Raw genomic sequence first — 25,153 nt, forward strand, 5'->3', positions numbered from 1 at the left:
TGTTCTCTATCCGTCTCTCTCTGTTGTTCTCTATCCGTCTCTCTCTAGCCGCCTCGTCTCCTCTATCCGTCTCTCTCTAGCCGTCTCTCTCTAGCCGTCTCTCTCTATCCGTCTCTCTCTATCCGTCTCTCTCTAGCCGTCTCTCTCTGTTGTTCTCTATCCGTCTCTCTCTATCCGTCTCTCTCTATCCGTCTCTCTCTATCCGTCTCTGTCTAGCCGTCTCTCTCTATCCGTCTCTCTCTAGCCGTCTCTCTCTGTTGTTCTCTTGCCGTCTCCTCTAGCCGTCTCTCTCTGTTGTTCTCTATCCGTCTCTCTCTATCCGTCTCTCTCTATCCGTCTCTCTCTAGCCGTCTCTCTCTGTTGTTCTCTTGCCGTCTCCTCTAGCCGTCTCTCTCTGTTGTTCTCTATCCGTCTTTCTCTTGCCGTCTCCTCTAGCCGTCTCTGTTGTTCTCTATCCGTCTCTCTCTATCCGTCTCCTCTAGCCGTCTCTCTCTATCCGTCTCTCTCTATCCGTCTCCTCTAGCCGTCTCTCTCTGTTGTTCTCTATCCGTCTTTCTCTTGCCGTCTCCTCTAGCCGTCTCTGTTGTTCTCTATCCGTCTCTCTCTATCCGTCTCCTCTAGCCGTCTCTCTCTATCCGTCTCTCTCTATCCGTCTCTCTCCGTCTCTCTCTATCCGTCTCTCTCTATCCGTCTCCTCTAGCCGTCTCTCTCTGTTGTTCTCTATCCGTCTTTCTCTTGCCGTCTCCTCTAGCCGTCTCTCTCTGTTGTTCTCTATCCGTCTCTCTCTAGCCGTCTCCTCTAGCCGTCTCTGTTGTTCTCTATCCGTCTCTCTCTGTTGTTCTCTAGCCGTCTCTCTCTGTTGTTCTCTATCCGTCTCTCTCTGTTGTTCTCTATCCGTCTCTCTCTATCCGTATCTCTCTAGCCGTCTCTCTCTGTTGTTCTCTATCCGTCTCTCTCTATCCGTATCTCTCTATCCGTCTCTCTCTGTTGTTCTCTAGCAGTCTCTCCTAGCCGTCTCTCTCTATCCGTCTCTCTCTGTTGTTCTCTTTCCGTCTCTCTCTAGCCGTCTCTCTCTAGCCGTCTCTCTCTATCCGTCTCTCTCTGTTGTTCTCTATCCGTCTCTCTCTAGCCGTCTCTCTCTATCCGTCTCTCCGTCTCTCTCTCTATCCGTCTCTCTCTATCCGTCTCTCTCTATCCGTCTCTCTCTATCCGTCTCTCTCTATCCGTCTCTCTCTATCCGTCTCTCTCTAGCCGTCTCTCTCTAGCCGTCTCTCTCTAGCCGTCTCTCTCTATCCGTCTCTTTCTATCCGTCTCTCTCTGTTGTTCTCTAGCAGTCTCTCTCTATCCGTCTCTTTCTATCCGTCTCTCTCTATCCGTCTCTCTCTAGCCGTCTCTCTCTATCCGTCTCTCTCTATCCGTCTCTCTCTATCCGTCTCTCTCTATCCGTCTCTCTCTATCCGTCTCTCTCTATCCGTCTCTCTCTATCCGTCTCTCTCTATCCGTCTCTCTCTAGCCGTCTCTCTCTATCCGTCTCTCTCTATCCGTCTCTCTCTATCCGTCTCTCTCTATCCGTCTCTCTCTATCCGTCTCTCTCTAGCCGTCTCTCTCTATCCGTCTCTCTCTATCCGTCTCTCTCTAGCCGTCTCTCTCTATCCGTCTCTCTCTAGCCGTCTCTCTCTATCCGTCTCTCTCTATCCGTCTCTCTCTAGCCGTCTCTCTCTAGCCGTCTCTCTCTGTTGTTCTCGTCTCTCTCTCTAGCCGTCTCTCTCTCTGTTGCTCTCTAGCCGTCTCTCTCTATCCGTCTCTCTCTAGCCGTCTCTCTCTAGCCGTCTCTCTCTATCCGTCTCTCTCTATCCGTCTCTCTCTAGCCGTCTCTCTCTAGCCGTCTCTATCTGTTGTTCTCTATCCGTCTCTCTCTGTCTTTCGTCTATCCGTCTCTCTCTAGCCGTCTCTCTCTATCCGTCTCTCTCTATCCGTCTCTTTCTAGCCGTCTCTCTCTAGCCGTCTCTCTCTGTTGTTCTCTATCCGTCTCTCTCTGTCTTTCACTATCCGTCTCTCTCTAGCAATCTCTCTCTGTTGTTCTCTAGCCGTCTCCTCTAGCCGTCTCTCTCTGTTGTTCTCTAGCTGTCTCTCTCTAGCCGTCTCTCTCTATCCGTCTCTCTCTAGCGTCTCTCTCTGTTGTTCTCTTGCCGTCTCCTCTAGCCGTCTCTCTCTGTTGTTCTCTATCCGTCTCTCTCTATCCGCCGTCTCCTCTATCCGTCTCTCTCTAGCCGTCTCTCTCTGTGTTCTCTAGCCGTCTCCTCTAGCCGTCTCTCTCTGTTGTTCTCTAGCCGTCTCTCTCTAGCCGTCTCTCTCTATCCGTCTCTGTTGTTCTCTATCTGTCTCTCTCTAGCCGTCTCTCTCTATCCGTCTCTCTCTGTTGTTCTCTATCCGTCTCTCTCTATCCGTCTCTCTCTATCCGTCTCTCTCTGTTGTTCTCTAGCCGTCTCTCTCTAGCCGTCTCCTCTATCCGTCTCTCTCTGCCGTCTCTCTCTATCCGTCTCTCTGTTGTTCTCTAGCCGTCTCTCTCTAGCCGTCTCTCTATCGTCTCTCTCTATCCGTCTCTCTCTGTTGTTCTCTAGCCGTCTCTCTCTAGCCGTCTCTCTCTATCCGTCTCTCTCTATCCGTCTCTCTCTGTTGTTCTCTATCCGTCTCTCTCTAGCCGTCTCTCTCTATCCGTCTCTCTCTATCCGTCTCTCTCTATCCGTCTCTCTCTGTTGTTCTCTGTTCTCTAGCCGTCTCTCTCTAGCCGTCTCTCTCTATCCGTCTCTCTCTATCCGTCTCTCTCTATCCGTCTCTCTCTATCCGTCTCTCTCTCCGTCTCTCTCTATCCGTCTCTCTCTGTTGTTCTCTAGCCGTCTCTCTCTGTTGTTCTCTAGCCGTCTCTCTCTGTTGTTCTCTAGCCGTCTCTCTCTGTTGTTCTCTAGCCGTCTCTCTCTGTTGTTCTCTAGCCGTCTCTCTCTGTTGTTCTCTAGCCGTCTCTCTCTATCCGTCTCTCTCTATCCGTCTCTCTCTATCCGTCTCCTCTATCCGTCTCTCTCTATCCGTCTCTCTCTATCCGTCTCTCTCTATCCGTCTCTCTCTGTTGTTCTCTAGCCGTCTCTCTCTATCCGTCTCTCTCTATCCGTCTCTCTCTATCCGTCTCTCTCTGTTGTTTGTCTCTCTAGCCGTCTCCTCTATCCGTCTCTCTCTATCCGTCTCTCTCTATCCGTCTCTCTCTGTTGTTCTCTGCCGTCTCTCTCTAGCCGTCTCTCTCTATCCGTCTCTCTCTAGCCCGTCTCTCTCTGCCGTCTCGTCTCTCTATCCGTCTCTCTCTAGCCGTCTCTCTCTAGCCGTCTCTCTCTGTTGTTCTCTAGCCGTCTCTCTCTAGCCGTCTCTCTCTGTTGTTTCGAGCCGTCTCTCTCTAGCCGTCTCTCTCTGTTGTTCTCTAGCCGTCTCTCTCTAGCCGTCTCTCTCTATCCGTCTCTCTCTGTTGTTCTCTAGCCGTCTCTCTCTGTTGTCTCTCTAGCCGTCTCTCTCTGTTGTTCTCTAGCCGTCTCTCTCTGTTGTTCTCTAGCCGTCTCTCTCTGTTGTTCTCTAGCCGTCTCTCTCTGTTGTTCTCTAGCCGTCTCTCTCTGTTGTTCTCTAGCCGTCTCTCTCTAGCCGTCTCTCTCTAGCCGTCTCTCTCTATCCGTCTCTCTCTAGCCGTCTCTCTCTAGCCGTCTCTCTCTGTTGTTCTCTATCCGTCTCTCTCTGTCTTTCACTATCCGTTTCTCTCTAGCAATCTCTCTCTGTTGTTCTCTAGCCGTCTCCTCTAGCCGTCTCTCTCTGTTGTTCTCTAGCCGTCTCTCTCTAGCCGTCTCTCTCTAGCCGTCTCTCTCTATCCGTCTCTCTCTAGCCGTCTCTCTCTATCCGCCGTCTCTATCCGTCTCTCTCTAGCCGTCTCTCTGTTGTTCTCTAGCCGTCTCTCTGCCGTCTCTCTCTGTTGTTCTCCGTCTCTCTCTGTCCGTCTCTCTCTAGCCGTCTCTCTCTATCCGTCTCTCTCTAGCCGTCTCTCTCTATCCGTCTCTCTCTCTAGCCGTCTCTCTCTGTTGTTCTCTATCCGTCTCTCTCTAGCCGTCTGTTGTTCTCTAGCCGTCTCTCTCTATCCGTCTCTCTCTAGCCGTCTCTCTCTATCCGTCTCTCTCTAGCCGTCTCTCTCTATCCGTCTCTCTCTAGCCGTCTCTCTCTATTGTCTCTAGCCGTCTCTCCGTCTCTCTCTGCCGTCTCTCTCTGTTGTCTCTCTATCCGTCTCTCTCTAGCCGTCTCTCTCTCTCTCTCTAGCCGTCTCTCTCTATCCGTCTCTCTAGCCGTCTCTCTCTGTTGTTCTCTATCCGTCTCTCTCTAGCCGTCTCTCTCTATCCGTCTCTCTCTAGCCGTCTCTCTCTAGCCGTCTCTCTCTGTTGTTCTCTAGCCGTCTCTCTCTGTTGTTCTCTGTTGTCTCTCTCTGTTCTCTCTCTATCCGTCTCTCTCTGCCGTCTCTGTTGTTCTCTATCCGTCTCTCTCTGTTGTTCTCTAGCCGTCTCTCTCTGTTGTTCTCTATCCGTCTCTCTCTTGCCGTCTCTCTCTATCCGTCTCTCTCTAGCTGTCTCTCTCTATCCGTCTCTCTCTGTTGTTCTCTAGCCGTCTCTCTCTAGCCGTCTCTCTCTATCCGTCTCTCTCTAGCCGTCTCTCTCTAGCTGTCTCTCTCTGTTGTTCTCTAGCAGTCTCTCCCTAGCCGTCACTCTCTGTTGCTCTCTATCCGTCTCTCTCTATCCGTCTCTCTCTATCCGTCTCTCTCTATCCGTCTCTCTCTATCCGTCTCTCTCTATCCGTCTCTCTATGTCTCTCTCTAGCCGTCTCTCTCTATCCGTCTCTCTCTATCCGTCTCTCTCTGTCTATCCGTCTCTCTCTAGCCGTCTCTCTCTATCCGTCTCTCTCCGTCTCTCTCTATCCGTCTCTCTCTAGCCGTCTCTCTCTATCCGTCTCTCTCTAGCTGTCTCTCTCTAGCTGTCTCTCTCTGTTGTTCTCTAGCAGTCTCTCCCTAGCCATCACTCTCTGTTGCTCTCTAGCCGTCTCTCTATCCGTCTCTCTCTATCCGTCTCTCTCTATCCGTCTCACTCTATCCGTCTCACTCTATCCGTCACTCTCTATCCGTCTCTCTCTAGCCGTCTCTCTCTATCCGTCTCTCTCTATCCGTCTCTCTCTAGCCGTCTCTCTCTATCCGTCTCTCTCTATCCGTCTCTCTCTAGCCGTCTCTCTCTAGCCGTCTCTCTCTAGCCGTCTCTCTCTAGCCGTCTCTCTCTAGCCGTCTCTCTCTAGCCGTCTCTCTCTATCCGTCTCTCTCTAGCCGTCTCTCTCTAGCCGTCTCTCTCTAGCCGTCTCTCTCTAGCCGTCTCTCTCTATCCGTCTCTCTCTATCCGTCTCTCTCTATCCGTCTCTCTCTAGCCGTCTCTCTCTAGCCGTCTCTCTCTAGCCGTCTCTCTCTATCCGTCTCTCTCTATCCGTCTCTCTCTAGCCGTCTCTCTCTAGCCGTCTCTCTGTTGTTCTCGCCGTCTCTCTCTGTCTTTCACTATCCGTTTCTCTCTAGCCGTCTCTCTCTATCCGTCTCTCTCTATCCGTCTCTTTCTAGCCGTCTCTCTCTAGCCGTCTCTATCTGTTGTCTCTCTATCCGTCTCTCTCTGCCGTCTCTCTATCCGTCTCTCTCTATCCGTCTCTCTCTAGCCGTCTCTATCTGTTGTTCTCTATCCGTCTCTCTCTAGCCGTCTCTCTCTATCCGTCTCTCTCTGTTGTTCTCTATCCGTCTTTCTCTATCCGTCTCTCTCTATCCGTCTCTCTCTAGCCGTCTCTCTCTATCCGTCTCTTTCTAGCCGTCTCTCTCTAGCCGTCTCTATCTGTTGTTCTCTATCCGTCTCTCTCTGTCTTTCACTATCCGTTTCTCTCTAGCAATCTCTCTCTGTTGTTCTCTAGCCGTCTCCTCTAGCCGTCTCTCTCTGTTGTTCTCTAGCTGTCTCTCTATAGCCGTCTCCTCTATCCGTCTCTCTCTAGCTGTCTCTCTCTGTTGTTCTCTTGCCGTCTCCTCTAGCCGTCTCTCTCTGTTGTTCTCTATCCGTCTCTCTCTAGCCGTCTCCTCTATCCGTCTCTCTCTAGCCGTCTCTCTCTGTTGTTTTCTAGCCGTCTCTCTCTAGCCGTCTCTCTGTTGTTCTCTAGCCGTCTCTCTATAGCCGTCTCCTCTATCCGTCTCTCTCTATCCGTCTCTCTCTGTTGTTCTCTAGCCGTCTCTCTCTAGCCGTCTCTCTCTGTTGTTCTCTAGCCGTCTCTCTCTAGCCGTCTCTCTCTGTTGTTCTCTAGCCGTCTCTCTCTAGCCGTCTCTCTCTGTTGTTCTCTAGCCGTCTCTCTCTGTTGTTCTCTAGCCGTCTCTCTCTGTTGTTCTCTAGCCGTCTCTCTCTGTTGTTCTCTAGCCGTCTCTCTCTGTTGTTCTCTAGCCGTCTCTCTCTGTTGTTCTCTAGCCGTCTCTCTCTGTTGTTCTCTGCCGTCTCTCTAGCCGTCTCTCTCTAGCCGTCTCTCTCTAGCCGTCTCTCTCTAGCCGTCTCTTTCTAGCCGTCTCTCTCTAGCCGTCTCTATCTGTTGTTCTCTATCCGTCTCTCTCTGTCTTTCACTATCCGTTTCTCTCTAGCAATCTCTCTCTGTTGTTCTCTAGCCGTCTCTCTCTAGCCGTCTCTCTCTCTGTTGTTCTCTTGCCGTCTCTCTCTATCCGTCTCTCTATAGCCGTCTCCTCTATCCGTCTCTCTCTGTTGTTCTCGTCTCTCTCTCTAGCCGTCTCTCGTCTCTCTCTCTAGCCGTCTCCTCTAGCCGTCTCTCTCTTTTGTTCTCTATCCGTCTCTCTCTAGCCGTCTCCTCTAGCCGTCTCTCTCTGTTGTTCTCTTGCCGTCTCCTCTAGCCGTCTCTCTCTGTTGTTCTCTATCCGTCTCTCTCTATCCGTCTCTCTCTATCCGTCTCTCTCTATCCGTCTCTCTCTAGCCGTCTCTCTCTATCCGTCTCTCTCTGTCTCTTCTCTCTGCCGTCTCTCTCTAGCCGTCTCTCTCTCTGTCTCTCTCTGTTCTTCTCTATCCGTCTCTCTCTATCCGTCTCTCTCTAGCCGTCTCTCCGTCTCTCTCTCTAGCCGTCTCTCTCTATCTCGTCTCTCTCTATCCGTCTCTCTCTGTCTCTATCCGTCTCTCTCTAGCCGTCTCTCTCTAGCCGTCTCTCTCTGTTGTTCTCTTGCCGTCTCCTCTAGCCGTCTCTCTCTGTTGTTCTCTATCCGTCTCTCTCTATCCGTCTCTCTCTATCCGTCTCTCTCTAGCCGTCTCTCTCTAGCCGTCTCTCTCTGTTGTTCTCTTGCCGTCTCCTCTAGCCGTCTCTCTCTGTTGTTCTCTATTCTCTCTTCTATCCGTCTCTCTCTAGCCGTCTCTCTCTCTAGCCGTCTCTCTCTGCCGTCTGTTGTTCTCTGCTGTCTCTCTAGCCGTCTCTCTCTATCCGTCTCTCTCTATCCGTCTCTCTCTCTCTCTAGCCGTCTCTCTCTGTTGTTCTCTATCCGTCTCTCTCTAGCCGTCTCTGTTGTTCTCTAGCCGTCTCTCTCTGTTGTTCTCTAGCCGTCTCTCTCTAGCCGTCTCTCTCTGCCGTCTCTCTCTATCCGTCTCTCTCTATCCGTCTCTCTCTATCCGTCTCTCTCTGTTGTTCTCTATCCGTCTCTCTCTAGCCGTCTCTCTCTATCCGTCTCTCTCTAGCCGTCTCTCTCTAGCCGTCTCTCTCTTGCCGTCTCTCTCTAGCCGTCTCTCTCTATCCGTCTCTCTCTAGCCGTCTCTCTCTATCCGTCTCTCTCTATCCGTCTCTCTCTATCCGTCTCTCTCTATCCGTCTCTCTAGCCGTCTCTCTCTGCCGTCTCTCTCTATCCGTCTCTCTCTATCCGTCTCTCTTGTTCTCTAGCCGTCTCTCTCTAGCCGTCTCTCTATCCGTCTCTCTCTCCGTCTCTCTCTATCCGTCTCTCTCTGTTGTTCTCTAGCCGTCTCTCTCTAGCCGTCTCTCTCTATCCGTCTCTCTCTATCCGTCTCTCTCTATCCGTCTCTCTCTAGCCGTCTCTCTCTATCCGTCTCTCTCTATCCGTCTCTCTCTAGCCGTCTCTCTCTAGCCGTCTGTTGTTCTCTAGCCGTCTCTCTCTAGCCGTCTCTCTCTAGCCGTCTCTCTCTGTTCTCTCTAGCCGTCTCTCTCTGTTGTTCTCTAGCCGTCTCTCTCTCTCTAGCCGTCTCTCTCTATCCGTCTCTCTCTATCCGTCTCTCTCTGTTGTTCTCTATCCGTCTCTCTCTGCCGTCTCTCTAGCTCGTCTCTCTGTTGTTCTCTAGCCGTCTCTCTCTGTTGTCTCTCTCTATCCGTCTCTCTCTAGCCGTCTCTCTCTATCCGTCTCTCTCTGTTGTTCTCTAGCCGTCTCTCTCTAGCCGTCTCTCTCTATCCGTCTCTCTCTATCCGTCTCTCTCTATCCGTCTCTCTAGCCGTCTCTCTCTAGCCGTCTCTCTCTATTCTCTCTCTAGCCGTCTCTCTCTAGCCGTCTCTCTATCCGTCTCTCTCTAGCCGTCTCTCTCTAGCCGTCTCTCGTCTCTCTCTATCCGTCTCTCTCTATCCGTCTCTCTCTATCCGTCTCTCTCTGTTCTCTAGCCTCTCTATCCGTCTCTCGTCTATCCTGTCTCTCTCTAGCCGTCTCTCTCTAGCCGTCTCTCTCTAGCCGTCTCTCTCTATCCGTCTCTCTCTAGCCGTCTCTCTCTATCCGTCTCTCTCTATCCGTCTCTCTCTAGCCGTCTCTCTCTAGCCGTCTCTCTCTGTTGTTCTCTAGCCGTCTCTCTCTAGTCTCTCTCTAGCCGTCTCTCTCTGTTGTTCTCTAGCCGTCTCTCTCTAGCCGTCTCTCTCTATCCGTCTCTTCTCTAGCCGTCTCTCTCTAGCCGTCTCTCTAGTCTCTATCTGTTGTTCTCTATCCGTCTCTCTCTCTATCCGTTCTCTCTAGCCGTCTCTCTCCGTCTCTCTAGCCGTCTCTCTCTAGCCGTCTCTCTCTAGCCGTCTCTCTCTGCCGTCTTCTCTATCCGTCTCTCTCTAGCCGTCTCTCTCTCTATCCGTCTCTCTCTAGCCGTCTCTCTCTAGTCTCTCTCTCTATCCGTCTCTCTCTAGCCGTCTCTCTCTAGCCGTCTCTCTCTGCCGTCTTCTCTATCCGTCTCTCTCTAGCCGTCTCTCTCTATCCGTCTCTCTCTAGCCGTCTCTCTCTGTTGTTCTCTAGCCGTCTCTCTCTAGCCGTCTCTCTCTGTTGTTCTCTAGCCGTCTCTCTCTAGCCGTCTCTCTCTATCCGTCTCTCTCTAGCTGTCTCTCTGTTGTCTCTCTCTAGCCGTCTCTCTCTAGCCGTCTCTCTCTGTTGTTCTCTATCCGTCTCTCTCTATCCGTCTCTCTCTATCCGTCTCTCTAGCTCTCTCTCTAGCCGTCTCTCTCTGTTGTTCTCTATCCGTCTCTCTCTAGCCGTCTCTCTCTATCCGTCTCTCTCTGTCTGTCTCTCTATCCGTCTCTCTCTAGCCGTCTCTCTATCCGTCTCTCTCTGTTGTTCTCTATCCGTCTCTCTCTGTTGTCTCTCTATCCGTCTCTCTCTGTTGTTCTCTAGCCGTCTCTCTCTAGCCGTCTCTCTCTATCCGTCTCTCTCTCTCTCTCTCTAGCTGTCTCTCTCTGTTGTTCTCTAGCCGTCTCTCTCTAGCCGTCTCTCTCTCTCTCTCTCTGTCTCTCTCTAGCCGTCTCTCTCTATCCGTCTCTCTCTAGCCGTCTCTCTCTATCCGTCTCTCTCTCTATCCGTCTCTCTCTAGCCGTCTCTCTCTGTTGTTCTCTAGCCGTCTCTCTAGCCGTCTCTCTCTAGCCGTTCTCTAGCCGTCTCTCTCTAGCCGTCTCTCTATCCGTCTCTCTCTATCCGTCTCTCTCTGTTGTTCTCTAGCCGTCTCTCTCTGTTGTTCTCTAGCCGTCTCTCTCTAGCCGTCTCTCTCTAGCTGTCTCTCTCTGTTGTTCTCTAGCCGTCTCTCTCTCTAGCCGTCTCTCTCTAGCCGTCTCTCTATCCGTCTCTCTCTAGTCTCTCTCTCCGTCTCTCTCTATCCGTCTCTCTCTAGCCGTCTCTCTATCCGTCTTCTCTAGCCGTCTCTCTCTGTCTCTCTCTAGCCGTCTCTCTCTATCCGTCTCTCTCTAGCCGTCTCTCTCCGTCTCTCTCGTCTCTCTGTTCTCTAGCCGTCTCTCTAGCCGTCTCTCTCTAGCCGTCTCTCTCTAGCCGTCTCTCTCTATCCGTCTCTCTCTAGCCGTCTCTCTCTAGCCGTCTCTCTCCGTCTCTCTCTAGCCGTCTCTCTATCCGTCTCTCTATCCGTCTCTCTCTATCCGTCTTCTCTAGCCGTCTCTCTCTAGCCGTCTCTCTCTATCCGTCTCTCTCTAGCCGTCTCTCTCTAGCCGTCTCTCTCTAGCCGTCTCTCTATCCGTCTCTCTCTAGCCGTCTCTCTCTATCCGTCTCTCTCTCGTCTCTCTCTGTTGTTCTCTAGCCGTCTCTCTCTGCCTTCTCTATCTGTTGTTCTCTAGCCGTCTCTCTCTATCCGTCTCTCTCTATCCGTCTCTCTCTGTCCGTCTCTAGCCGTCTCTATCTGTTGTTCTCTATCCGTCTCTCTCTGTTGTTCTCTATCCGTCTCTCTCTATCCGTCTCTCTCTAGCCGTCTCTCTCTGCCGTCTCTCTCTATCCGTCTCTCTCTAGCCGTCTCTCTCTATCCGTCTCTCTCTGTTGTTCTCTATCCGTCTTCTCTATCTGTCTCTCTCTATCCGTTTCTCTCTAGCAATCTCTCTCTGTTGTTCTCTAGCCGTCTCTCTCTAGCCGTCTCTCTCTGTTGTTCTCTAGCCGTCTCTCTCCGTCTTTCTCTATCCGTCTCTCTCTAGCCGTCTCTGTTCTCTAGCCGTCTCTCTCTAGCCGTCTCTCTCTCTAGCCGTCTCTCTCTAGCCGTCTCTCTCTATCCGTCTCTCTCTAGCCGTCTCTCTCTGTCTCTATCCGTCTCCTCTAGCCGTCTCTCTCTGTTGTTCTCTCTATCCGTCTCTCCTCTATCCGTCTCTCTCGTCTCTCTCTGTTGTTCTCTAGCCGTCTCTCTCTAGCCGTCTCTCTCTATCCGTCTCTCTCTATCCGTCTCTCTCTCCGTCTCTCTCTCCGTCTCTCTCTAGCGTCTCTCTCTGTTGTTCTCTAGCCGTCTCTCTCTAGCCGTCTCTCTCTGTTGTTCTCTAGCCGTCTCTCTCTAGCCGTCTCTCTCTGTTGTCTCTCTATCCGTCTCTCTCTAGCCGTCTCTCTCTATTCTCTCTCTAGCCGTCTCTATCCGTCTCTAGCCGTCTCTATCCGTCTCTCTCTAGCCGTCTCTCTCTGTTGTTCTCTAGCCGTCTCTCTCTAGCCGTCTCTCTCTGTTGTCTCTCTCTATCCGTCTCTCTCTGTTGTTCTCTAGCCGTCTCTCTCTAGCCGTCTCTCGTCTCTCTCTAGCCGTCTCTCTCTAGCCGTCTCTCTCTGTTGTCTCTCTAGCCGTCTCTCTCTAGCCGTCTCTCTCTGTTGTTCTCTATCCGTCTCTCTCTCCGTCTCTCTCTATCCGTCTCTCTCTAGCCGTCTCTCTCTATCCGTCTTCTCTAGCCGTCTCTCTCTAGCCGTCTCTCTCTCTGTTGTTCTCTATCCGTCTCTCTCTAGCCGTCTCTCTATCCGTCTCTCTCTAGCCGTCTCTCTCTATCCGTCTCTCTCTAGCCGTCTCTCTCTATCCGTCTCTCTCTGTTGTTCTCTAGCCGTCTCTCTCTAGCCGTCTCTCTCTATCCGTCTCTCTCTGTCTTCTCTAGTTCGTCTCTCTCTAGCCGTCTCTCTCTGTTGTTCTCTAGCCGTCTCTCTCTAGCCGTCTCTCTCTGTTGTTCTCTATCCGTCTCTCTCTGTCTTTCTCTGGTCTCTCGCCGTCTCTCTCTAGCCGTCTCTCTCTGTTGTTCTCTATCCGTCTCTCTCTAGCCGTCTCTCTCTATCCGTCTCTCTCTAGCCGTCTCTCTCTATCCGTCTCTCTCTATCCGTCTCTCTCTATCCGTCTCTCTCTGTCTCTCTCTAGCCGTCTCTCTCTATCCGTCTCTCTCTGCCGTCTCTCTAGCCGTCTCTCTCTAGCCGTCTCTCTCTATCCGTCTCTCTCTAGCCGTCTGTCTCTCTAGCCGTCTCTCTGTTCTCTCTGCCGTCTCTCTAGCCGTCTCTCTCGTCGTCTCTCTAGCCGTCTCTCTCTATTGTTCTCTCTCTCCGTCTCTCTCTAGCCGTCTCTCTCTCTGCCGTCTCTCTCTAGCCGTCTCTCTCTGTCTCTCTCTAGCCGTCTCTCTCTTCCGTCTCTCTCTAGCCGTCTCTCTCTAGCCGTCTCTCTGTTGTTCTCTATCCGTCTCTCTCTGTTGTTCTCTAGCCGTCTCTCTCTAGCCGTCTCTCTCTATCCGTCTCTCTCTAGCCGTCTCTCTCTAGCTGTCTCTCTCTGTTGTTCTCTAGCAGTCTCTCCCTAGCCATCACTCTCTGTTGTTCTCTATCCGTCTCTCTCTGTCTTTCACTATCCGTTTCTCTCTAGCAATCTCTCTCTGTTGTTCTCTAGCCGTCTCCTCTAGCCGTCTATCTCTCTGTTGTTCTCTAGCCGTCTCTCTATAGCCGTCTCCTCTATCCGTCTCTCTCTAGCCGTCTCCTCTATCCGTCTCTCTCTAGCCGTCTCTCTCTAGCCGTCTCTCTCTGTTGTTCTCTATCCGTCTCTCTCTAGCCGTCTCTCTAGCCGTCTCTCTCTGTTGTTCTCTTGCCGTCTCCTCTAGCCGTCTCTCTCTGTTGTTCTCTATCCGTCTCTCTCTAGCCGTCTCTCTATCCGTCTCTCTCTAGCCGTCTCTCTCTGTTGTTCTCTTGCCGTCTCCTCTAGCCGTCTCTCTCTGTTGTTCTCTAGCCGTCTCTCTATAGCCGTCTCCTCTATCCGTCTCTCTCTAGCCGACTCCTCTATCCGTCTCTCTCTGTTGTTCTCTATCCGTCTCTCTATAGCCGTCTCCTCTATCCGTCTCTCTCTATCCGTCTCTCTCTATCCGTCTCTCTCTGCCGTCTCTCTCTAGCCGTCTCTCTCTAGCCGTCTCTCTCTGTTGTTCTCTATCCGTCTCTCTCTATCCGTCTCTCTCTATCCGTCTCTCTCTATCCGTCTCTCTCTAGCCGTCTCTCTCTAGCCGTCTCTCTCTGTGGTTCTCTTCCGTCTTCTCTAGCCGTCTCTCTCTGTCTATCCGTCTCTCTCTATCCGTCTCTCTCTGCCGTCTCTCTCTATCCGTCTCTCTCTATCCGTCTCTCTCTATCCGTCTCTCTCTCTCGTCTCTCTCTAGCCGTCTCTCTCTGTTGTTCTCTATCCGTCTCTCTCTAGCCGTCTCTCTCTGTTGTTCTCTCTCTCGTCTCTCTCTGTTGTTCTCTATCCGTCTCTCTCTATCCGTCTCTCTCTATCCGTCTCTCTCTAGCCGTCTCTCTGTTGTTCTCTTGCCGTCTCCTCTAGCTGTCTCTCTCTCTGTTGTTCTCTATCCGTCTCTCTCTATCCGTCTCTCTCTCCGTCTCTCTCTAGCCGTCTCTCTCTAGCCGTCTCTCTGTTGTTCTCTTGCCGTCTCCTCTAGCCGTCTCTCTCTGTTGTTCTCTATCCGTCTCTCTCTATCCGTCTCTCTCTATTGTTCTCTATCCGTCTTTCTCTAGCCGTCTCTCTCTGTTGTTCTCTATCCGTCTCTCTCTTGCCGTCTCCTCTAGCCGTCTCTGTTGTTCTCTATCCGTCTCTCTCTGTTGTTCTCTATCCGTCTCTCTCTATCCGTCTCTCTCTATCCGTCTCTCTCTAGCCGTCTCTCTCTGTTGTTCTCTTGCCGTCTCCTCTAGCCGTCTCTCTCTGTTGTTCTCTATCCGTCTCTCTCTATCCGTCTCTCTCTATCCGTCTCTCTCTAGCCGTCTCTCTCTGTTGTTCTCTTGCCGTCTCCTCTAGCCGTCTCTCTCTGTTGTTCTCTAGCCGTCTCTCTCTATCCGTCTCTCTCTATTGTTCTCTTGCCGTCTCCTCTATCCGTCTCTCTCTGTTGTTCTCTATCCGTCTCTCTCTATCCGTCTCTCTCTGTTGTTCTCTATCCGTCTTTCTCTAGCCGTCTCTCTCTGTTGTTCTCTATCCGTCTCTCTCTTGCCGTCTCCTCTAGCCATCTCTGTTGTTCTCTATCCGTCTCTCTCTGTTGTTCTCTAGCCGTCTCTCTCTGTTGTTCTCTATCCGTCTCTCTCTGTTGTTCTCTAGCCGTCTCTCTCTGTTGTTCTCTAGCCGTCTCTATCTGTTGTTCTCTAGCCGTCTCTCTCTATCCGTCTCTCTCTATCCGTCTCTCTCTGTTGTTCTCTAGCCGTCTCTCTCTAGCCGTCTCTCTCTATCCGTCTCTCTCTATCCGTCTCTCTCTATCCGTCTCTCTCTATCCGTCTCTCTCTATCCGTCTCTCTCTATCCGTCTCTCTCTGTTGTTCTCTAGCCGTCTCTCTCTATCCGTCTCTCTCTAGCCGTCTCTCTCTAGCCGTCTCTCTCTATCCGTCTCTCTCTGTTGTTCTCTAGCCGTCTCTCTCTAGCCGTCTCTCTCTGTTGTTCTCTAGCAGTCTCTCCCTAGCCGTCACTCTCTGTTGCTCTCTAGCCGTCTCTCTCTAGCCGTCTCTCTCTATCCGTCTCTCTCTAGCCGTCTCTCTCTGTTGTTCTCTAGCAGTCTCTCCCTAGCCGTCACTCTCTGTTGCTCTCTATCCGTCTCTCTCTATCCGTCTCTCTCTAGCCGTCTCTCTCTATCCGTCTCTCTCTATCCGTCTCTCTCTATCCGTCTCTCTCTATCCGTCTCTCTCTATCCGTCTCTCTCTATCCGTCTCTCTCTAGCCGTCTCTCTCTATCCGTCTCTCTCTAGCCGTCTCTCTCTAGCCGTCTCTCTCACACGCACACACACATGTACGCATGCAGTAATTCCTAGAGAGGATCTGTGTGATTCATATCTCTGAAAGTAAATGATATTCTTTGAGTATCTCCTCTCTTTCTACGGTCAGGTAGAAAATGAGACCAGCTTCCCTCCTGGTTTCCCGTCATTGATTAACCAGATATGTCTGATAGCGGCAGATAAAAAAAGTGGTTTATTCAATTTCTAAAGTGCTAGTCTTTTTTCTGATGAGAATGAGAATGGAAGAGTAAGTGACATAACTTTTACCAGATGGATAAGGTGATTTGGTTTTAAATACAGAATGTTTGTTTTTCCCATTTTGCCCTACATGTAGCTTTGGTGTCTTCCACGTGGGAGACAAATCTGCTGGATGTTTGTACATTGTGGAATGATTTTGCTGAGTATGAGAACCTTAACTCCCTCCATACAGCACATACCATACAAAATACACCCCCCATCAACCCCCTCTTTCTCTAATACTCCACCTCTCAACCTATCCCTCTCTATATTTCCCTCCCTCCCCACCCCCTCTCTCTCTCTCTCTCTCTCTCATCCCCTGTCGGCCCCACCCATTCCTCCCCTCTCTCCACTCCTCCCACCTCTCCCCACCCTCTCTCTCTCTCATCCCCCTGTTGGCCCCACCCATTCTCTCTCTCTCTCTCTCTCTCTCTCTCTTGGGCCAGAGCTGAGTGGTCACTAAGCGCAGTAGAGCCTGGGCAACTGTAATGATCAGGATTCCACGAGGCTCTAGACAATGGCTGTCGCCGGGCATAATTTATCCAGGGAGAGGGGGGTTGGTGTGTGTGTATCAAATCATATCAAATGTTATTTGTCACGTGCGCCGAATACAACAGGTGTAAACCTTACAGTGAAATGCTTACTTACAGCCCTTAACCAACAATGCAGTTTTAAGAAAATACCTAAAAAAAAGTAAGAGATAAGAATAACAATTAATTAAATAGCAGCAGTAAATAACAATAGCAGGGCTATTATACAGGGGGTACCGGTACAGAGTCAATGTGCAGGGGGGGGACCGGTGTCGAGGTAATTGAGGTAATATGCACATGCAGTTAGAGTTATTAAAGTGACTATGCATAGATAATAACTGAGAGTAGCAGCAGTGTAGAAGGGGGGGGGGTGTTCAATGCAAATAGTCGGGGTAGCCATTTGATTAGCTGTTCAGGAGTCTTTATGGTTTGGGGTTAGAAGCTGTTTAGAAGCCTCTTGGACCTGTGTGGAGGGCTACTAATCACAAGCCAAACAGACTCACTCAACCACTCACTCACTGATTTTTTCTCTGTCTCACAGATTCACACTCTCACGAACGGAAACCAACTCAATGGAGAGGCTCTGACTGCAGTGCTGGAGGTGAGGGAGGGCCAAGACAGCCTGAATGAAAGCTAGATGATGTTCTCCCTCACTTTATCATCCCTACCTATCTAATACCACAGTCACAGAGTCTATCCGGTCTTCTCCTTGGGCATGACAGTAAGGCATGCCATGGGTCAGTTTCTGATTGCTGCCGAGTACCTATGGGGCCCTCATGGATGTGACACAGGGTTGGGGAGTGAACTATATACTTACTATAGTAGGGTTGCAGTCACACCTGCTTTGATAAGACAGAATTGTAAATACAAATGACAGAAATGTCTCCCTTGTATCAGTCTCAGGGGTTGAGCGGTGGCGGAGGTGAGGTGTGAATGCTAACGCAGCTCCATCTGTGTGCCATCCAGAAAACAATCCATGCTAATGCCTCCACAGACAGGAGTCCAGTTAGCCCAATCAGCCAGGGGAATCATCTGGAGTGGCGAGGTGAGGGCTCCGGGAGCCAAGAGGCCCTGATTGCAGGCTGATTTACAGGCTGCATGGGGATAATGGCTGGGGAGGTCATGGCTCTGATGGAGAGGGCTCTGACTGCAGTGCTGGAGGTGAGGGAGGGCCAAGACAACCTGTATGTACTAGCTCTGGGCACAACACACACCTGTAGGAGTGGTGGTAGGGAAAGGATGTGTGCTGTGGCGTTCCAGGGTTGACCCGACCAGTTCACTACTGCTATATGACCTATGCATGCCCCTGGGTTTGACCCTCTAGTTACATCACAAAAGACAAAGCAAAACAACCCAGCAAGCTACTTCCTAACCCGGCCGCAAACAACCAGTAAAAAGGGAATCTGCTATTGGGCCCTACAGTGGGGTTTGTAAATAGACAGAAAAGAGTGAGGCTCGCAGCAATAAAGAAGGTTTTCAAATGGTAAGGAGGGAGGGGGGTTTCTATAGAGCATCCCTTTGATGTTCCTGAGTCCACCTTGCATCTGAGAGGGGAGAGGAAGGGCCCGACAAGGAAGAGGGGCCTCTTCAAAGTGGCCCTGTGGCCCTTTGTGGGTTTGGTGACCAGCCAAGGGGTGGGACAGGGGATATCCATGACTGGAGGCCATCTGAGGTTATCTCCATGGTAACACAAAGACATGGATCTAACGCAGACATCTCACTGGCTGGCTGTCCCCACCGTCACTTTTGGAGAGACGGAGAGATATCTAGTTGATTCCAAATAAGCCCATTGACGTAGGCCAGAGGGATATTACTAATAGAACTCTGGTTGGGTTGGATGATGGTATTAGGGTAGGGGTTTGGTGTTGTGTGTTTTAGAGTGGTCTCTTCTCTCAGGTATCTCTATGAAGGGTTGGTGAGGGTTACTGGTTGGTTTAGACAGATTCACAGACCCCTCTCCCTCTCTCTCTCTCTCTCCATCTCTCTCAAACACCACAGGGCCCTCAGCAATCAATCACATCCACATGGCAGTGTTGGGGGGAAGTTTTAAAAGGAGGATATAGAACAAGTTCCTCAATCTAACCTAGGGTCAGATGTCAGATTGGATCTCAGATGATGTTGAATGATCAGTGTATCAGTTACCTTTTTACTCCAGACTTACAGTATATGTTGAACGTGGGTGAACTGAGCAGCAAGTCATTGAGTCTATTTTAGGATGCCAGCAACACCTGCTAGTGAGACAAAATGCTCACTGGACAGTTTGATTTCGGATTTAGGTCAATGGTGACTACTACGTGTTGTCTACGTATTTTAGCCCGTTTGAAGACATGATTCACGAATGTAAAAACAACAAAAAACGAGTTTGCCATTTCAGGTGTTGTATTTCCCCCTTTCTCTTTCGGAACAAGTGGGCAACCTACCCAGGCAACACACAGCCTAGGAGCAGAGAGAGGGGTACAGAGGGGGTTGAGAGGGGTAGTAGGGAGTTTTGGGGGTGCATGGAGTTTCTGGGACTGAGTGGGTCTATTTAGCCCCCAGCATTACGCCCCTCACACCTCCTCCTTCTCCTCTACTAACCCTCTCCTCTCCTCCCCCTGGCTTTGTGCGCCCTGAGCCCACTCCTCCCCCTTTTGTCACCCTGCCATTCCGCTTTGGTTAGCACACACAATGGCCGCTCAGTGCTCAGCCTCCTGACACTGCATTCTGCCTGTGCACCGGGGTGCGGGCAAGGGGGGTTACAGCAACAGCACACCCCATGTGACTAAATGCCATCAATTACGCAGCCATAACCATCCAACTCCAGCCCTCATGCCCCATCACATTTCCACACAGATGGGCGATAAAACAAGTGCCATTAGGCCAGAGCATGGCACAGGGCACAACAAAAAGCTCAACTCAGCTAGCCAAACTAACAGGTGTCTCCTATGGCTGGCTATCTGCATGGGTTTGTGTTGTTGTTGTTTTTATAGCCAGCTAGCTTCTCAGACAGAACATGTGCCCATTGCCTAGCTACCTGTGTGTTCCCCTCATCTTATATACGCTATTGGGCACAGATCCCAAATGGAATTTTAAGACCTGGCGAAAAAACATTTCTGTCTGAAAATGAATCCCCAACTTTCTCCCACTGAGTGTAAAATTGGGACAATTAAAATGGACTTTCGACATATTTATGAAATATGTCCCTTGTATAATGTTCCTGTAGGTTTACCTCAATGATGTCATGTCAAGTTACACCACTGTTTCCGTATACATTGTGATTCAAATAAGTGTTTTTGGCATAATGTACCCCTTACCAACTATTCCCCTGTGTGATTATTTATATTGAATGTTGTAAATTATCATTTGAATAAAAGTGTGTGTGTGTGTGTGTGTGTGTGTGTGTGTGTGTGTGTGTGTGTGTGTGTGTGTGTGTGTGTGTGTGTGTGTGTGTGTGTGTAAAAGGTCTAAGAGGGGTCCGTTTGAGTTTCAAAGCCCCTGCTTGTTCACCCATATTTCACACCATGGTGACGTCTTAAATCCTAGCCAGGCCTGGTTGCTTCGCCATCTCTTTCACTTTCTGGGGTGAAAAGGGGAATAGGGAAGTGGGGGGGTGTTGAAATATATGCAAATAGACCCCAGAGGGGATACGAATTTTATGGGTCGAGAATTTAATTCAGCCAACCTGAATAATCAAATGTGGGAACAAAAAAAACACCCGCCTTCCCACCCCCCACGCTCCACCCTCCAAACCCTCTACCTCCAGCTCCCACCCTCACCTCAGGCCCCATCTCCCTTCCCACCCTCCAACTTCCAAACCCTCTCCCTCCAGCTCCCACCCTCACCTCAGGCCCCATCTCCCTTCCCACCCTCCAACTTCCAAACCCTCTACCTCCAGCTCCCACCCTCACCTCAGGCCCCATCTCCCTTCCCACCCCCCAACTTCCAAACCCTCTACCTCCAGCTCCCACCTTCACCTCAGGCCCCATCTCCCTTCCCACCCTCCAACTTCCAAACCCTCTACCTCCAGCTCCCACCCTCACTTCAGGCCCCATCTCCCTTCCCACCCCCAACTTCCAAACCCTCTACCTCCAGCTCCCACCCTCACCTCAGGCCCCATCTCCCTTCCCACCCTCCAACTTCCAAACCCTCTACCTCCAGCTCCCACCCTCACCTCAGGCCCCATCTCCCTTCCCACCCCCAACTTCCAAACCCTCTACCTCCAGCTCCCACCCTCACTTCAGGCCCCATCTCCCTTCCCACCCTCCAACTTCCAAACCCTCTACCTCCAGCTCCCACCCTCACCTCAGGCCCCATCTCCCTTCCCTCCTGCCAAGTTCCTCACATATGAGGAGCTCAGTACATCCAAACTCTCATTAGGATCTCCTTACTAGCCAGAAAGAGGGAAGGAAAGGGAGGCACGGGCGGCGAGGAGAGAGAGAGAGGGGTGGGGGCTGGCATACAGGATCAGGCAGAACATGCGGCTCCTGATTACGACACCATTTTCTCAGCAGGCCGCCCAGCTTCATCCTGGGCCTGTGAATATGGAGTGCAGGCCCAGCCAATCGCCTCAGCGCTGCCTCTCGTTGCTGCTCGCCTAATGGCAGAATTAGGGCCGTTTAAAGTGATTTCGTCAGCCTTCGTGGTTTTTCTTTCGAAAAGAATATTTTTTTCCCTCCTTCCAAATAGCTGTATTGTAGTGTGGGGGGTCTGGCGTGCATGGGGAGGGAGTGAAAAGTTCTCCATGACTGAACATTACAACAGGTGGGGAATAGACAGAGAGCAACGCTGCATATGATGATCAACGGGAATTTCATGACTTGATATGATTTACATGAGTTTTAAGTTGTGAGGCTGAAATCCAAACACAGGGTTCAAGGTAATAAAACACAATGTACCGTAAATTAATAATGTGATTAATTAAACCACTGTGTTACCCTGTGAAAATCTGCTCAAAAATAAGGAATGTTTCAGTACTGTAAGGACCACCTGTCCTACCTACCTGTCCTACCTACAGTACATACAGTGGGGCAAAAAAGTATTTAGTCAGCCACCAATTGTGCAAGTTCTCCCACTTAAAAAGATGAGAGAGGCCTGTCATTTTCATCATAGGTACACTTCAACTATGACAGACAAAATGTGAAAAAAAATCCAGAAAATCACATTGTAAGATTTTTTATGAATTTATTTGCATATTATGGTGGAAAATAAGTATTTGGTCAATAACAAAAGTTTATCTCAATACTTTGTTTTATATACCCTTTGTTGGCAATGACAGAGGTCAAACGTTTTCTGTAAGTCTTCACAAGGTTTTCACACACTGTTGCTGGTATTTTGGCCCATTCCTCCATGCAGATCTCCTCTAGAGCAGTGATGTTTTGGGGTTGTTGCTGGGCAACACGGACTTTCAACTACCTCCAAAGATTTTCTATGGGGTTGAGATCTGGAGACTGGCTAGGCCACTCCAGGACCTTGAAATGCTTCTTACGAAGCCACTCCTTTGTTACCCGGGCGGTGTGTTTGGGATCATTGTCATGCTGAAAGACCCAGCCACGTTTCATCTTCAATGCCCTTGCTGATGGAAAGAGGTTTTCACTCAAAATCTCACGATACATGGCCCCATTCATTCTTTCCTTTACACGGATCAGTCGTCCTGGTCCCTTTGCAGAAAAACAGCCCCAAAGCATGATGTTTCCACCCCCATGCTTCACAGTAGGTATGGTGTTCTTTGGATGCAACTCAGCATTCTTTGTCCTCCAAACACGACGAGTTGAGTTTTTACCAAAAAGTTATATTTTGGTTTCATCTGACCATATGACATTCTCCCAATCTTCTTCTGTATCATCCAAATGATCTCTAGCAAACTTCAGACGGGCCTGGACATGTACTGGCTTAAGCAGGGGGACACGTCTGGCACTGCAGGATTTGAGTCCCTGGCGGCGTAGTGTGTTACTGATGGTAGGCTTTGTTACTTTGGTCCCAGCTCTCTGCAGGTCATTCACTAGGTCCCCCCGTGTGGTTCTGGGATTTTTGCTCACCGTTCTTGTGATCATTTTGACCCCACGGGGTGAGATCTTGCGTGGAGTCCCAGATCGAGGGAGATTATCAGTGGTCTTGTATGTCTTCCATTTCCTAATAATTGCTCCCACAGTTGATTTCTTCAAACCAAGCTGCTTAGCTATTGCAGATTCAGTCTTCCCTGCCTGGTGCAGGTGTACAATTTTGTTTCTGGTGTCCTTTGACAGCTCTTTGGTCTTGGCCATAGTGGAGTTTGGAGTGGGACTGTTTGAGGTTGTGGACAGGTGTCTTTTATACTGATAACAAGTTCAAACAGGTGCCATTAATACAGGTAACGAGTGGAGGACAGAGGAGCCTCTTAAAGAAAAAGTTACAGGTCTGTGAGAGCCACAAATCTTGCTTGTTTGTAGGTGACCAAATACTTATTTTCCACCATAATTTGCAAATAAATTCATTAAAAATCCTACAATGTGATTTTCAGGATTTTTTTTCTCATTTTGTCTGTCATAGTTGAAGTGTACCTATGATGAAAATTACAGGCCTCTCTCATCTTTTTAAGTGGGAGAACTTGCACAATTGGTGGCTAACTAAATACTTTTTTGCCCCACTGTATCTGATGAAGTTACTGTATTTTTAGCTATAAGCTAAACAGACCTGAGCTGCAACACCAGATTGTATAGAGGACAGGCACGTTTAGGGTTAATCGGTTATTAGCAAGTCACTTCTTATAGATGAGTATTGACACCAACCCACAAAGGTTACTTTATGGGACAGTTAGAAAGACATGCCATAAAAAATACTGTAAACTCCTTCCCTCTCTGTCTAACTACATTACATATAGTCTAATAAATGTGATATTACACTGTCCCATATCAAAAGGCAGCAGTTAGAAATTTCTTCCCCATGCTGTTTGACGGTGTCCCCCTCAACCCTCAGAACACCCCAATCCTTCAGCTCTACGGCCTGGACACAAGTGCTGCAGGTGCATGGGAGAGAATGGAGAGGAGAGGGTTGAAGGAAGAGGAGAAAGGAGAAAGAGAGGGGTGAAGGGTAGGAAACAGAATGGTCAGAGGGGAGAGAGGGGCCCCCCTGGTCCTGCCTCACACACACCCCTCAACAACCGTGAGCCCCGCTGGTCCTGCCTCACACTCACCACTCAAAAACCGTGAGCCCCCCTGACCCCAGACCACCATGATAGGATCATTGTGTCATCAGAGTTAATTTCATCATAGGAGAGTAACTCCGTTTCTGAATTGTCAGGAATTTAGATGGCCTTGACCCTAGCTATGGTTTGGGAGAAGTCCACCAAAGCCCATGTCAGAGCCTGAGTGGGCCTGTACAACCCACCTGTCAGGTAGTAGGGTACTCCAGGGTTGCTGATGACCAGGAGAGGGTTTCTCTGGGTTGGGTGGAGGATTTCCTACAATTATCTTCAAACATACATCTCCAATGGGGTCGGCACGGCTACCTGTAAACAGATTACACGATATCCTGTTAAATGTAGCAATAAACACAACGTTTCATGAAGAAGAAGAAAGGATGTGTGCACAAAGGCTAGACGCCGTTGCCAAGTCCACAACCTCAAGAGAGTACTAGGCCGAGGTAGACAGAAACGCCACAGTTCATATGTGACAGAAGTCTTTCAGGACAGCATCTATCCTCTGCTAGCTTCCCTCACATCCACTCACCATCAAAGCCTCATCTGCAGCACTACGTATAAGCTGATATGGTGATAATGAAGGAAGGCCTTTTGCCTCTGGGGGAAGGAAAGCTGTATGAGTCACAAACACTTAGACAGTATGGAGCCACAGAGGAGGGAGCAGTAACTGGAAAGGGTAAAAACAAGATATTTTGTTTTGGTAAAGGATAACAGAGGTGGCTTACATGCTGACGACACCGCCCGCGTTGCAAGATAAATGTACATGTTATTCAATCATTTCATCCAAACTGCTCGTGCGCGTCTGCGTAGCCAGGCGCTAAAATAGAACTTGGTTCTATTTTTGATGTTTTGATGCGCTGCAAGTCCCATCTCTCCCATCTCCTCATTGGTTTTCAGGAGCATATACCCACGTGGGTGATTGAAAGATGAACTGAGGTCCACACTCTGGTCCAGTTGGTGGTAATGCAACTTAAAGTTAGTTGGAAACCACCATATAAAGTCCACAGAAGAGGAAGACTGCGAGAGATTACTAGAAACTCACTAGGTTTCCCCTTTTATCTGTGGATTAATTGTCGGAGTAGAGATCACATGATTTTGTTCTACAACGATCCATTAAAAAAAAAGACAATGTGCATTCCATGAAGAAAACAACCCAATGTTTATATCCCAGGACAAATGAGCTGGCAACAACAAGCTAGCTAGCTAAATGTCCATTAATGTTTCATGTGTTTCAACCCGTCCCCAAATGAATATAGTTGGTTCAGAGTTTGTTTTGATATTTCAACCTGCGTGTCTTGATCGCGTCTGGCGTGGATGGACAAAATCAACATGCTCGCGTGCCCGGTGTAGTCAGCATGTTAATTACATCTGCAAGTCAGGAACTCTGCCAGAAAAATGGTATTAGTCACCTGTATTCCCCGTCACAACATACAAACACACACACCTGTCCTATGTCACTGGAGCCTCTCCCAGTGCAGAGGAGAACACACCCAGAGGGACCGGAATAACAGGCCACTACAGCTGCAGCACATCGGAAACTTGAGACGAGGTGGCACCGCACAGAGCAGATGTGTTAAAACGCCCTCGCTAACATCTCTTTATCTCCATCTATAATCTTCGTCCATTTCACTATCATCAACTTCTCCTCCTCCACAGCTACTGTTTACAGGTCTGACAAGTCGGGCGGGAATGACGTCTAGACTGGCGAAAGTGGACTTTTTTTTCAAAGGAAAGTCCTCGGCTGAACACAGAGGAGTTATGCAAGCTAGGAGGAAAGCGAGGAGAGAGGGATACCAATTTACATGACAACTTAGGAAAAATGCTTTTTTAATACTCATTCAGCCCCTAAATCACTCCACTCCCCCGCTCTTTCTCTTCTTTAGCCTGGGCTATTAAATCACCATATTGACCCCTGATCTAGGGCCTAGGCCATAAAGAGCCCTCCGCGGGTCATAGGCCTGGAGTGTAGCGTTTGAATATGAAATGTTTGGCCTCCGTTGGGTATGGTAACAGCCCCATGCTCTGAGACTACTGAGACACAGGCTGGTCCCCAGGAGAGAGGGTTTCCCACAGATCAGATCAGCTCAGTAGCCCTGGGGCACAGGCACTCTCCCTCTGTCATCCCTTATCTCTCTCTCTCTCTCTCTCTCTCTCTCTATTACTCTTTCTCCCCCCTCGCTCAGTAGTGGATTTACTTGGACTTG

General features: G+C 49.9%; 1 long non-coding RNA gene across 1 annotated transcript in view; it reads right to left on the reverse strand.

Annotated features, from left to right (window-relative positions):
• Positions 1 to 25,153, reverse strand: part of LOC121840365 — a 72,068-nt gene that overhangs the window by 20,590 nt on the left and 26,325 nt on the right. The window contains exon 2 of the long non-coding RNA XR_006079552.1: positions 23,138 to 23,258. This is a non-coding gene — a long non-coding RNA (uncharacterized LOC121840365). The remainder of the gene's footprint in view (positions 1 to 23,137; positions 23,259 to 25,153) is intronic.

The sequence above is a fragment of the Oncorhynchus tshawytscha genome, linkage group LG21, assembly GCF_018296145.1.
Source record: "Oncorhynchus tshawytscha isolate Ot180627B linkage group LG21, Otsh_v2.0, whole genome shotgun sequence".
Taxonomy (NCBI): Eukaryota; Metazoa; Chordata; class Actinopteri; order Salmoniformes; family Salmonidae; genus Oncorhynchus; species Oncorhynchus tshawytscha.